This window comes from Panthera leo, chromosome C1 (assembly GCF_018350215.1).
Source record: "Panthera leo isolate Ple1 chromosome C1, P.leo_Ple1_pat1.1, whole genome shotgun sequence".
NCBI lineage: Eukaryota > Metazoa > Chordata > Mammalia > Carnivora > Felidae > Panthera > Panthera leo.
Genome location: NC_056686.1, coordinates 217,798,653 through 217,813,285, shown reverse-complemented (window position 1 = coordinate 217,813,285; position 14,633 = coordinate 217,798,653). Strand labels below are relative to the sequence as shown.

At 51.0% G+C, this 14,633-nt stretch overlaps 1 protein-coding gene across 6 annotated transcripts in view; it reads right to left on the bottom strand.

Annotated features, from left to right (window-relative positions):
* TRAF3IP1 (TRAF3 interacting protein 1) overlaps window positions 1–14,633 on the bottom strand; it is a 62,430-nt gene that overhangs the window by 11,251 nt on the left and 36,546 nt on the right. The window lies entirely within an intron of this gene.

Below are 14,633 nucleotides of genomic sequence, written 5' to 3'. Positions count from 1 at the left end.
TCTAGAAACGGCAGCTGTTGTTCTAGTGGTCTCTGACTGAGAACTGGTTGGTAAACTTCCACGGGAGGAAAACGCACGCCACAGCATACCTCGTAGCACCCGGCACAGAACCAGAACTCGCTACACGTTAGCTCCTTCCACAGACACTGGCGGCCGTGGACGGCGGGGGGCGGGGGAGGAACCGTCGTGGAAGTCTGTGGAAAGTACGAGTGAGGAGGCTCGGCCTGAGGCCCAGCGGGGTCACCACAGCGGCTGCAGGTTAGGGCACAGAAGAGACGGCTCTTCAGATTGGCCTTTCTGACTTCCTTGAAAATTGGAAATAGTTTTAAAGCCATCTTTTATCCCACAGGGAGCCGATTGACTGACAAAGCCAGCAGGCAACAGGGAAATGCAGAGCTCCAGTTCTCAGCCCCGACAATCTCTCCTCTGCTTAAAGTAACCAGAGTCATACTGGCCTAAAACTGGTCCTTTCAAACATTTTTATGAAAAGCTATTCTCACATATTTACTCTCAGATGAACCTGAGAACATTCTTTGCCAAGCTCCAGAACATCCACTGAATACTTACTGTAATTCCATTAAATTTATACAGTAAGCCGAGGGAAATAACATCCCTATCGTATTGATTTTCCCACCCAGAAACACTCTCTTGACTTTTTCCAGGCCCTTTGCATCTCTTGGTAAAATTCTGCGGCTTCTCAAAATAGTTACTGTAAACTTCTTGTTAAATGCATGGCTTGGTAAGTTACATTTTCGTTCCCAGTTCTGAAGAGGAACTTCAGGCACATTATTTTCAATGGGTTATTGCTGACTTGCAGGAAAAACATGGACTTGGGATATTTATTTTGTCACTGGCCACCCTATGCATTTTTTCTCTAATAGTTAACCTTTTGGGGATCAATTTCCTTGGCAGACTGCTGTCATTTCAATTAATGATGACCCCGTCTCCCCCCGTTAAAGAACTCCACGCCTCGCCTCTTTCTGTGCTGGCTAGAGCCCCCAGAATAGTCGGACAGGGTTGTGTTTCGCAGCCCTGTTCCCGAGTCTGGTGGGAACACACACAGTCGCTCGCTGCCACGTAGGGTGCTGATGGGGACACGCGCTCTCCTACGGAGGCACCTTCCCATTCCCAGGTCACTGCACGCTCTAGTTGCAAAGGATGCTGAAGTTTGTAAGCGTCATGTCTTCTTAAGAGGCAACACACTCACGGGGCGCCTGGATGGCTCAGTCGGTTGAGCGTCCGACTTCAGCTCAGGTCATGATCTCATGGTTTATGGGTTGGAGCCCTACATCAGCTCTGTGCTGACAGCTCAGAGTCTGGAGCCTGCTTCGGATTCTGTGTCTCCCTCTCTCTCTGCCCCTCCCCTGCTCACAGTGTCTCTCTCTCTCTCTCAAAAATAAACATTAGGGGCGCCTGGGTGGCGCAGTCGGTTAAGCGTCCGACTTCAGCCAGGTCACGATCTCGCGGTCTGTGAGTTCGAGCCCCGCGTCAGGCATCTGGGCTGATGGCTCGGAGCCTGGAGCCTGTTTCCGATTCTGTGTCTCCCTCTCTCTGCCCCTCCCCCGTTCATGCTCTGTCTCTCTCTGTCCCAAAAATAAATAAAAAAAAAAACGTTGAAAAAAAAAAAAAAATTAAAAAAAAAAAAAATAAACATTAAAAGAAGATAAAAAAAAAAAAGAGAGAGAGAGAGAAATAACACACTTACTAGTGACTTTTTTTGGTTCAAGAATAGTTTCTTGGGAGGTAAGCCATGGTCAAAGGGTGCTGCAACCACTGACCTCCACCTGGTTTTAGCTGAAAGGCTGCCTCTTCCCTGGATGCGGCGGCAGAGATGAAAAGGAAATGCTATTCATGGAAACAGAACTATATTTATCTGATAGAGGTGGATCTTCAGTCCTAGAACATATTCTAGCTCACTCTTAATTATATAAAATACATGATTTAGGAACAAAATATTAGTTCCTAACCATGATTTCTAGGGTTCTGTAATTCTGTTAAAATATCCCAAGGAGACTCTGGCCAGAATGGAAAGGCTGGAGCCGAAGTAGGAAACAACTAGAAAACAACAAAACATCGGATGCAGCTGTTTCCAGCCCACATCTGACTGAGAGCCCGAAGAGGGACGGGGGCCAGCCCGCCCTCACCCTCGCTCGCTGTGTGGGGACAATCTCCCGGCTCTGGCTCAGAGCGTGAGGGTGTCGGTGAGCCGAGGAGGCAGAGAGCCCTCCGTGAGGCAGCAGACGGGGAGGGCCAGCCTCCAGGAGGGGCCGGGAACCGTCTTAGACAATTACCCATGGACGAAGAGAGCCTGTGTGGAAACCCCGGTTTCCAGAGAAGTTCCAGCACACCGATGGAGGAAAAAACAAACAAAAAACAAAATACACACACACACACACACGAGTTTGGAAGCATTGAGAAGGGTAAGAGGAACGGTCTGACTCTACCCCCATCACCTCTCCAGGGGGGCAGGGTGGAGGGCCAGGAGAGACCTCAGCTCGTGATCTCTCCCATGGGGGAAAGTGACAGGGTGACAGGGGGTGAGGGAGCACCTGGCCTCCTCAGCCATGCAGGACGCTGCCGAAGAGGCCCAACATCTCTCTCACCCTCGCCAGACCACTGCATCTTGAGCCGTATGACTAGGGAGTCGTATGCAGGGAGCAGCTGGGAGAAGGCAGACAGGACTCTCACAGGGCATCAGAGGGACCCAGGTCCTACTGCACTGCCGACCCCACCAGAAAATCCACCCTGCCCGTGGATCCCCACCCCCACGGGCCCACACCCACACACCCCCACCCTGCTGCTGGCTCCCTGTGTGCACTCCTGATGGCAACACAAGCAAGCTTTGACAGCCAGCCAGGGAGAACTGCAAAGCCAGTGCGAATCTGCGGGCCAGGGAGCGGCCACAAACAACAGCTGTAGTCGGCCCCTGGGGAAGCAAAAGGGAGCTGTCAGCGCCTGCCCGCCTGCCCTGGGGCACTGCAGCGTGGAGAGAAGGCACAGAAACTCAAGAATTCTGCCCCAAGAGGGAGCAAGAGACACAGGGCAGGTGGGTCCACACCAGGTCTGAAAAAGCATCTGAATCCCCAGCAGGGCTGACAGAGGTTACGTGTCTCCTGAAGTCGGTGAGGCAAGATGAAAGCGATCACTGCTACTTCAAGGGGAACACAGCAACACAGGACTCCGTGGAACATGACAGGGAAACATCGACACCACCACGTATCCCCGTAACTGTTCGGTAACTGACCCCAAAACGGGGAGATCTGCGATCTACCTGGTGAGGAATTCAGAACGGGTCTTTTAAGGGAGCTCAGTGAGCTACAAGAAGACACAGAAAGACAGTTCAATCAATCAGGAAGATTATACATGAAAAGAATGAGTGGTTTAACAGAGAGAGAGAAATCATAAAAAAGAACCGCACGGAAATTCTGGAGCGGAAGATCCTATGAACAAAATGAAAACAACACGACGGAGAATGCACCAACGTCATGATGCATCAGGAGGAAAGAATGTGTGAATTACAGGACAGACCTCTGAGGACAACAGAACAGGACAAAAAGACTGAAGGGGGTAAAGAAAGGCCACGTGATCGTGGGATGCCATCAAATGAGGCAATCTGAGCATTACTGGAGCCCAGAAGGAGGAGGGGGAAGGAGGGGCAGAAGGCTTCTTCAAGGAAACAATGGCTGAAACGTCCCAAGTCTGGAGAGAGGTCTGGGTATTCCAAGTTCACGAAGCTCACGAGGTTCACCAAACAAACTCACCTTCAGGAGATCCTCTCCAGACACCTTATAACAGAACAGGACCACACACAAAGAGGGAATCTTCAAGGCAGCAAGAGAAGAGCTTGCACCTCGCGAGGAACCCCATAAGGCCGCAGATTTCTGGCCAGGAGGGCGCAAGAGGATACGTTTAGAGGCCGAGAGACACCAAGTGCCCATGAGAACACGACCCCACAGAGCTGTCCTTCAGAAATGAAGGCGAGGAGACAAACACATTCCCAGACAGAGAGGAGGAGATTGCCAGCAGCAGGCCCGCCTCACAGGAAATCCCGAGAAGAGTCACCAAGCCGCAGTGAAAGGCGCAGATGAGAACGTGAGCGGGGCCGAGGAAACACTGGCGGAGACGAGCAGCCAGACTCAGGCCCCTCACGCTGCCGGGAGGAGGGGTGTCAGCCACTTAACTCTGCATAAAGGTGAAAGAACAGAGTACTAAAAATACAGTCATAACCATTTGTTAATGAACACACAATATAAAGAGCTGAGCTGTGACACTGAAAACATAAAAAGGGGGAAGTCAAAGGGTTTTAAAAAGAGTTTTTGTGTGCTTTTGAAGTTAGCTTATGACCAGTGCAAAGTAGAACCTTACCTATAAGATGTTTTATGGAAGCTTTGTGGTAACCACGAAGTAAAGACCTGCAGCAGATTCCCAAAACACAGAGAGAAAGGAATCAGAGCATACCATGTGGGAAACCGTTAATTCACAACAGACATCGCAAGAGAAGAACAGAACATGAGAACTACAAAACAGTCGGGAAATAAGATGGCATTAGTACATCCTTACCTATCAGCAATTACTCTAAATATAAGTGGATTAGAGTCTCCAATCAAAAGGCATAGAGTTGCCGGACGGATTAAAAAAACGAGACCCAGCCATATGCTTCCGACAAGACGCACTGTAGCTTTAGGGACACACGAATTGGCTCAAAAGGATGGAAAAAGATCCTCTACAAATGGAAACCAAAAGAGAGGAGAGGCCACATGTATTACAGCGGACAAAACAGACTTTTAGCCAAAACCTGTGACGAGAGACAAAGAAGGTCATGTCACTATTTGCTGAGGAGGGCCAGCTCGTCCAGAGGACATGAACACTGTAAACACACATGCACCCCAGGTCAGAGCACCCACGCGCCACGCAAATGCCGACCAGGGGAGGAAGATCGCTTCTGGACCCCAGCTGCTTAGCCCCAGAAGCTCCATGCACACAGCCCCGAAAGACACCAGGCACCATCTTGCATGCCGTCTGTGGCGAGAAAACCGGTGGCATTTTGTGAACAGGACGGCGGGCTCCAGGAGAACCCTCGGAAAACCAAACCAGAGGAGCAGACTTAACAGACTGGGAAGAACTGAGATCATCGCAGAAGTCGCTCCCAGGAAGGTCCTTGCGGACCTTTCCTGCCGCCGCACTAGCGTTTACGCACCCCCCACACATGTGCACGCAATCGAAGTCACGGACACGCGTCTCTCCCACGTTCATCCCACCACACACTCCCCTGGTCTCTTTACGCCTGTGTGTTACGTAGGTTTCGGGGCTCAGAGATCACCAGGTGTGTGCAGGCCTCTCACAGCAGTGCTACCTGGAGGGCAGAGCGCCATGAGATCAGCGAATGTGCTCAGGGAGGGATGGGCTCATCCCTGGTGCTCACACAGCAACCTGGGCACATGGGGCATCCAGGGATCCGTCCAGGTCCCCATCCACTCATGGGAGCAAAGGGAAGACGTATAACTGGCCCACACCCAGGCCACCGGGCAAGGGCAGCGGGGCACGCTTTCTATTGGTTACGAAGAAGCTTCAATATCGGCCTCACCTCCATAGCTTCCCGCTCAAATGAGCCAGATCCAGTTACCGCCACCACCCAGGGACCCAGGCAGGGACAGGCTCTGTCCTCTCCTAGCATTAAGACTTCTGGGGGGGGTCTTTGGAGGGGCTGAGGTGATTAGCCTTGTGCACAGGAACCAGAGGCCGGCATAGGCAGCTTCCCACCTTGTTCCTCCAGGGCCCGGCACCATCTGGACCAGAAGCCGCCGTAGAACTTCTGGGCCCTGGCTGTGCATTAGAATCACCTGGGGAACTCTGTAAGCTACCGATGCCAGGACCGTGCCCAAAGATTGATCCAACGGGTCTGAGGAGGGGCCCTGGCACCAGTATTTAATAATATGGTCCTAATGCACCAATGGCTCTAAGCAGACGTACCCGTAAGTACCTTTCAAAGGACGTAAGATTCCAAGTTCACTTGCTTTACATTTTACAATCACTTTCCATGCTACAGGCAGGGGCCACAAAAAATCTAAGTTTAAAAATACACTTTAGGGGCGTCTGGGGGGGCTCAGTCGGTTAAGTGTCCAACTTCAGCTCAGGTCATGACCTCACAGTTCGTGAGTTCAAGCCTTGCATTGGGTTCTCTGCTGTCAGCACAGAGCCTGTTCTGAATCCTCTGTCCCACCCCTCTCTCTCTGCCACTCCCTTGCTCGCACTCTCTCTCTCAAAAATAAATAAACTTAAAAAAAATACACTTTAGTGTTTATTTATTTTTGTGAGAGAGAGAGCTCACGTGAGTCAGGGACTGGGGGAAGGGGGAAGGAGGAGGAGGAGGAGGAGGAGGAGGAGGAGGAGGAGGAGGAGGAGAGAGAGAGAGAGAGAGAGAGAGACAGAGACACCCAACCAGGCTTAGAGACCGATATGGGCCTTGAACTCACAAACTGTGAGACCATGACCTGAGCCAAAATCAAGAGTCGGATGCTTAACCGACTGAGCCACCCAGGTGTCCCTAAAAATACACTTTAAAAGTATTTTTCCCAGAGTGCCTGGGTGGCTCAGTCAAACATCTGACTTCAGCTCAGGTCATGATCTCATGGGTCTGTGAGTTCGAGCCCCACGTCGGGCTCTGTGCCGACAGCTCAGAGCCTGGAACCTGCCTCGGATTCTGTGTCTCCCTCTTTCTCTCTGCCCCTCCCCCACTCACGCTCTCCCTGTCTCTCAAAAACAAATAAACATCAAAAAAAATTTTTTTTAAGTATTTTTCCCTTTTCCCTATCATCTCTGGAAGTGACCACCAAGATTATTAAATTATTTTGCTTTTTATTTCCATCCCTTTATTAACTAATTGGATTTGCTATTTTAGATTTCATCATTTTTTGCCAGGCCTACCGCGATAATCTTTCTTACGGTTCTGGTTCCAGTTCCGCTTTTACATATTTAGCCTCCTAAATTCTGACTGTATTTCCTAGCCCCGAAGTACCAGATCGAATTCACCATCAATCATACCCGGCAGTCTCCGGGCAACGTGAAGGCCACGCGTGTCAACGGTCGGCACGTGAACTGGCAAAGAAACGAGAAGTCAGGCTATCCGAGGTCTTCGGCGGAAAATGAACGTCACGGGGTTAGTGGAGACTGTACGGAGTGAGTCGAAACACTAGAAGAGCAAAGGCAAATTCAAATACAGGAGGTCAGGTCCCGGGTACCCCTGCAAGTGGCGAGGCCACGCTGGCAACCACGTGCGGCAGGTGCCCTGACCCACTGGCGCAGACGGGGCGGTGAGCTCTGGCTTGTGCTCGCCACGCCCGACTCCTCCAGCCGCCAGAGGTCAATCCAAAACCACAGCCACAGTCTCAGTGGGCGGTGGACGCCGGGGAAGGAGGTCAAGCAGGGCCAGAGACTGGTGGGCGATGGGGTGGGGGGAGGACTAATGGAGCCGCTGGACAGGGAAGGCCCCTCTGAAGGGCGGCCTGTGCGCAGGGACTTGCGTGGTGACGGCAAGGGTCTCTAAGCGAAATGGGAGTTTTCTCCGACAGGTCCTCCTACAGTCCAGCAGGCCCGAGACACCAGCAGCCTGCCTCCAGAAAACTCTGGACCGGCAGCACAGACGAGGGCAGGGAGAGACCTGGGCCTCAGGAAAACAGGCCCCCGATTATGTAGAGACACCTGCTCCTCCCTACTTCCCAAGGACAGCAGGAGTACCCGCGAGGAACAAACCGCGTAACTCTGGGATCCTGCTGAGCCCCTGCCACAGGGCAGCTGGACTCTGTTCATCCCAGGGCTCCTGGGGCCAGGACGGAAGGGGGACAACACGAGGAGTCACTGGGACCACACCGGAGAAGGACTCTCCCAGGCCCCCAGGCCTCACACCCACGTGCCCCGCAGGCAAGAGCAAAGGAACCCGGGCCGTGTCGGCAACGGCTGCCCACAGAACCACGCGGGCTCCGAGCCGCTGGACCTCAAGTCGTCATCGAACAGGAAGCGAGCTCCTGCTTCTAAGCAGCAGCCCTGGGGAGACGCACCCCCAGAGAGGACGGAAGGGCACGCAGCCCCACAGTTCCACGACCTCCGTGAACCAGATCACTCCTCTGACTTACACTATTCTAGAGCATGGGGAAAACTTTTATAAAAATTAATTACATAGGGGCACCGGGGAGGCCCAGTCAGTGAAGTGTCCGACTCTTGGTTTCGGATCAGGTCACGATCTCACGGTTCGTGCGTTCAAGCCCCACATCGGGCTCTGCGCTGCCTGGGATTCTCTCTCTCCCTCTCTCTCTTTCTGCCCCTCCTCTGCTCACTCACTCTCTCTCAAAACAAATAAACTTAAAAAAATTACATAAAATGAACATAATCGTGTTCCTAACTACTAACAACAACAGCACACACATGTGTGAAAACTTCAGGCCAATGTCACTTGAATAGAGACTTCCATTTAAAAATATTAGTAAACTGAGGGGCCTAGCTGGCTCTGTGAGAAGAGCATGTGACTCCTGATCTTGGAATTGTGAGTTTGAGACCCACTGGGTGTAGAGATTACTTAAGTAAATAAATAAAATGTAAACAAACAAAAAATAAATTAAATATTAGTGAATTGAATATGGTTTTGCATTGGACAATTAACAGACTATGACCAGGCAAAGGTTATTTTAGGGACGTAAGAACTGCTCAGCTTTAGGAATCTATTAATAGATGATAATCTCAACAGCTGCCAAAAAGACATTTGGTAACGTTACACATCCACTTCTGATTACAAGCCTGGGAGATCGCCCAACAATCAGCAGGTGATAAATAAATGGCTGGTGAGGGAATACGGACTCACAAAACACCGTAACTTGTAATCATAAAACAAGTTCATATTAAGGTTTAAAAGAAGGCTAAACAAATATTAGTAATAGTAATGTGAGTGTCCGACTTAGAAATCAAAAGGACAACAGAATAAACACAAAGAGAGAAAAGGAAGGAAATTAAGAAAACAGGAGAAATCAGTGAAAAGAACAAAGATACAAAACAGAAGGTCAATGGAACCAAAAACTATTGGTTTAAAAAGACTAACAGACAAACTTCTGGAAGCACTGCCTCAAAAAAGGAAGAAAAAATACAAATTAGTAGCATTATTAATAAAAACAGAACAAAACTGAATTTCAAATAAAGCAGATGTTAAAAGAATTCTATCAAGAGCTTCTTTCCAATAAACTTGAGGACTTAAATTAATAACCAAAACTGACTCAAGAAGAAACAGAAAGCCTGAATGCTCCCATAATTAATACAAAAATAACAGCAGTAGCCTAAAATTTTCCTATAAAGGAAACATCACACTCAGATGGTTCTATGGACAAGTCCCACCAAAATGTCAAGAAACATACCTTTCTTTCCATCATCTACTGTATCTTCTAGAACACAGACAAGAACTCTCCCTGGTTCACTCTTAACCTTGGGACTAACACAAGCTAAGGATCATATGAGGAAAAGAAAATCATGGGCCCATCCCATCCGCGAATATAAATAGAAAAATACTAATTAGCAACCAGAATCTACCAACGGATGAAAAAGAGAAGACAGTGTAGCAATGTTGGTTTCATCTCAGAAATGGAACGATCACTTAATATCAGAAAGCTATAAATGCCATTTAGCGAACTAAAGAAATAAACGGAATTACCTCAATGCAGAAAAAGCGTTCAATAAAATTCAACGCCCATTCATGAGAAAGCCCCATAGGAGGAAAAAATCAGACTTTGTCAGTCTGTTAGGTTGCTCGATGCTACATTAAGTCAGTCGGAAACGGGTAAATTCCAGAACTGTTACTAAAAATCAGAAAGGAAGAAGGTGTTACTATCGCTGTTATCGCTCCTCTCGAACTGGAGGTCCAGTGGGAGTAACTGGCCAGTGGTGAGGACAGCGTTAGGACCGGAGAGGAGGAACAAGGCCACTGGGTCTCGGGGCAACGGCGACACGGGCACAGCGCAGGGGAGGAGCTCAGACGCGGGCCACACGCCTGCACCTGCACCCGGGCTCTGGTTCTCAGCAGTCCCGTGGCCCCAGACAAGTCCCCGCTGATGCCCCCGCCTCAAACCGGGGGTGACAACAGTACCTGTCTGTACCTCACTCCTCTCTGGGTTAGTACCCAGCTGCTCCCATGGCACAGGAAACACCGAAGGATCAACAGACGTCTTTTTCAAACAACAGTTTTATCGAGGAAGTGATCGTAAGCACTCAACAGCTTGTACCCACCAATGACCAGGAAAAAAACCTAAAGCAGAGTCTTCCAAGAGCAGAACCACCTCTAGAGTGCCCAGATACAAATCTACCAAATGATGGGCACAAGCGCCACAGAAAAAAGTCACAGATGTTCACTGAGAGGCATCAGAGGCGGCCAAATACACGGAGCGATCGTGTTCACCAACACTCCTGCTGAGTTCCCAAGAGGGTTTTTTGTGGCACTCACGAAGCTGCTTACATGGGGCGCCTGGGTGGCTCAGTCGGTTGAGCGTCCGACTTCGGCTCAGGTCGTGATCTCGAGGTCTGTGAGTTCGAGCCCCGCATCGGGCTCTGTGCTGACGGCTCGGAGCCTGGAGCCTGGAGCCTGCTTCCGATTCTGGGTCTCCCTCTCTCTCTGATCCTCCCCCCGTTCATGCTCTGTCTCTCTCTGTCTCAAAAATAAATAAACGTTAAAAAAAAAAAATTAAAAAAAAAAAAAAAAGAAGTTGCTTATAGTACCTCTACGGGAGGTAAGGACCGGGAAGAGGCACATCACCAGACACAAGGCCTGTTCATAAAGCTGATCGAAGCTGTGTGGAATCAGGCAGGGCCAGGGAGAACAGACCATAGCCTGCAGCCGGGCCCACGGCCTCTTCTTTTGGTTCAGCCCACAAGCGAAGAGCGGCTTTCACAAAACAAATAGTTGAAAGCAATATCGAAAGGGTAGTATTTTGGGACACAAGAAAATTCTAGACGATTTGCCTTTCAGCATCCGTAAATAAAGTTTTACCGGAGCCCAGCCACACTCGCCCGTCTGCATGCTGTTTATGGCTGCGAAGCTGAAGACCGGTGACAGAGCGGGCGTGGTTCTCGCAGCTGCAAATGCGTGCGTGCCTACCCTTTCTAGAAAAAGCCTGCTAAGCTCTGGGGTCCAGGATCCAGAGAACGCCACAGGCACGCGTAACTTTTGCATATAGCAGAGGTAACATCACGGAGCCATGTGGGGAGGATGAAAAGCTGGTTATTCCTACTGGGGAAAAAAAAACCAACGGCACCTCTGTCTCAACACAACACAGGAAAATCAACTCCAGGTGGATTAAGGACTGAAGTGTCAAAACACAGTTTTCATCTTTTAAAGAGAATAAGTATCTTTCTGGCCTTAGGACAGAGGAGGATTTCTTCACTAAGACACCAAAAACATGAAATGGAAGCGCGAAGGCCGAGCAATTTAATTACATTAAAATTAAGAACTCAGCCATCAAAAAACACCTAAAAGAAAGTGAAGGGGGCAAGTTCTGAATGATGATTTTAATGTGACTTTACCTCCCTTGGCCCTCTACCGTGGATTCTTATGTTATTCTTCCATAAAACTGTGTTTCAGGCCAGGCTGGCTGCTTTTCTTCTCTTTGCAAAACTTACTCCTGAGAGAGCACACGCTAGCAGAGGAGGGGAAGAGAGAGAGGGAGACAGAATCCCAAGCAGGCTCCATGCTGCCAGCGCAGAGCCTGACGCGGGGCTTGAACTCATGAACCGTGAGATCATGACCTGAGCCGCGACCAATGGTCAGATGCTTAACCGACTGAGCCAGCCAGGCACCCCCCCCCCCCCCCCCTGCGAATTTTATACTATGTGTTTCAGGTCGGACTGGAGCTTTTCAGGTGCTTACACACCCCAGGGGACAGGTGGCCCCTGCACCCGTCGGCACAGGTCTGCACGCTGCTTCTGCAGAGGTGGGGGTTTTTCACGTTTGCTTTTCCTAGTTCTCTGGGTGAACTGGGTCTTAGGCAATTTATTTTTTCGAGAATCCAAGAGCAATGTTTTTTGAGCCCCTCCGACATCTGGGTAGATCTTTCCTGACTCTACATCTGTAATGCCAACGTGACTAAATAGTAACAATCCCGAGTCCACCTGTTTCCCTACAAATCCTGCAGCCCCAGCTCCCTCTTCTTCCAGCAGTCAGGGCTGCAGAGCAAATCTAAAAGCAACTTTGACTTTGGTTTTTTTTGAAAAGAACCTATTGTTTCTTACAATATGTTCTCTCCTGGAACATAAAAGCCCTTTTAAGGGCAGACCCACAGCAGGCTAAGTGCTCGCTCTCTGTGAAAGGACCCAAGTGCCTCTAAAAAACCATACTTTGTTCAACATCCCATCTAGGTCAGAAACTTACCATTCTCATCACACTTTACTTTGAAATCTGTATTACTGTCCAAACTACAACGTCCACGTTGGGGCAGAAAACCACGGGGCAAGACAGCCGTGCCTGCTTCCCAGGCCTGGGGCCAGGCCATGCAGGGCTCCGCACCAGGACACAGGGTGAGGGGTCAGTGTGGGGCTCCCCGAGGCTACGGCACCTGCTTACCAGGTCCCCTTTTCCTCCAGAAGCACCGTGAAAACTTCCACTATCTTTCCGCACAGGGTTTTAGTTCATTCTGCCAGGTGCCGCCTCATACGTGATCATTTGTTCCCGTCCACTTACCCGCCTCTTGTAACTTGTGTTTAATTCATTCGCTGAAATTCATCTAGTCAACAAGCTAAGGGTAACTTTCGTCTAGCACCTTGCCAGCCACAGAAGAGACATAGGTCTCCACCTGACGAGATTCCATTCCAGGGGAAAGTCGGTGGTGGTTCTTTCCTCCTGAACCATTCAGTTCCGAAGCCCGTTAGGTGGGCCAATCGAGGGAGCACCTGCACCAGGGTGGGGGAGTGGAGAGCCACAGGGCCAAGAGTGAGGACATCCGCGTGGGGGACGGGGGGAGCCACAGGCCCGGAGTCAGGACATCCACGTGGGAGAGGGGTGCAGCAGCCAGCACAGGGTGGAGGGAGTCCTATCCGGGGAAAATGGCTACCCCAGCAGCGATGAGGCGCCTGCCCACGGGGCAGGGGTTGCTGGAGCCCAAGGTGGGTGTAGACGACATGCACCCTGGACAGCGGTGACAGCAGCAACAGGAGACACGGGATGCATTCACCAACTCGATCTATTAAGGACAACAACATGTTCCTCATGACCGGACAAGGGAATTATAAACAAAGGGAAGGAACTAGCCCGATGCCCATGGTGCACGCACACACACACACACACACACACACATACACACACACTCAGTTCCTGTGGCTCGGACACTGAGCGGGCCTGGGAGCTGACACACCACAAAGGCAGTGGGCACACAGACAGCAGATCTGGCTTCCGCCAAGAGGGAGCAGGAGAAATGGCGGCTCCGGGGGTAGGGAGAGTAGAGGAGGTGCTGGACACCCCAGCGAGCTAAGAAGGCAGCCAGAGCCGCCGGCAAGGGCGCAGACGCCCACCTGAAGGGGCCCCCACTGGACAAAGTGGACACACCATGAGCACAGACACAGGAGGCAGAGCGTCTACGCCCTCGAGGAACCCCGCCCACATGAGCCCGCGATGATACGAACAAGAGGTCACACTGAGAGTAAGAGCAGGACACTCACGCTTCACGGTACTTTCCAGAAAACGTGAGTCATCACAGGGGGAAAAGGAGGCAGACAGTGGAGCAGCCTGGCAGGGTCCTCCACGTGGGGAGACCCGGGCGAGCACCGCAGTCACGGGGTGGCGGGAAACACGCCCTGGGACGGATGCTGGGCCATCAGCCGCCTCCCTTCTGGGAGATCCCTGCCCCCGGAGGCACTACCTGCATCTAACTGTGAGCAACCCCCGCCACCCCCACCCCCAGCCCAAGGGCTCCTCCACAAAACAGCTGACTCTCTTCAAGGTCGACAAGGTCACGGAAGTGCAGAGGGCGCACTGTTTCCAGGCTGGGCGCTTCTATGCAGGGCGCGCTGGGAGGCCCGGGCTCCTGCGGTGCTGATGCAGAAGGTCCCAGTCTGCAGCAATCGGCCAAGTACTCAGGGATGAGGTCGGCCATTGGATGAGGTCGGCCATTGGTTCTTGCGCAGTTTGCGGGTGGGGGTGAGGGGCCCTTCTCTGAGCCACAGCACACCCAAGCGAAGCTGGCCGAGCGTTGGGACATTATGGTGGCCGCTACCACGCACGGGGACACGCAGTCGGAGGAGCCCTTCCTTCCCAGACCGGGGGCCGCTCCACCTGCTGGAGGCTGAGCGCAACCCACAAGGCCCCAAATGGGCCCAGCAGGGCAGACCCCGCGAGGACAACGCGACATGCTCTGCCAGGACCTTCAACTCGGGAGGATCTGAAAGTTCCCAAAAGTGCCCCTCACAACTTAAAATGTTTGACCTGCTTCTAAATCTGCTTCTCTTCAAAAGTTGCTTTTAACGCTGTGTAAAATGATTAACTCCATTTGGCTTATTTGTTACAATTACAACATAATTTTGTATCATCTTTCAATGCAAATGAACTCTATTTGTAGTACAACAAAGCTTTCACAAGTACCTGGAAACCTAGTGAGTACCAAAAATATGCGTATTTG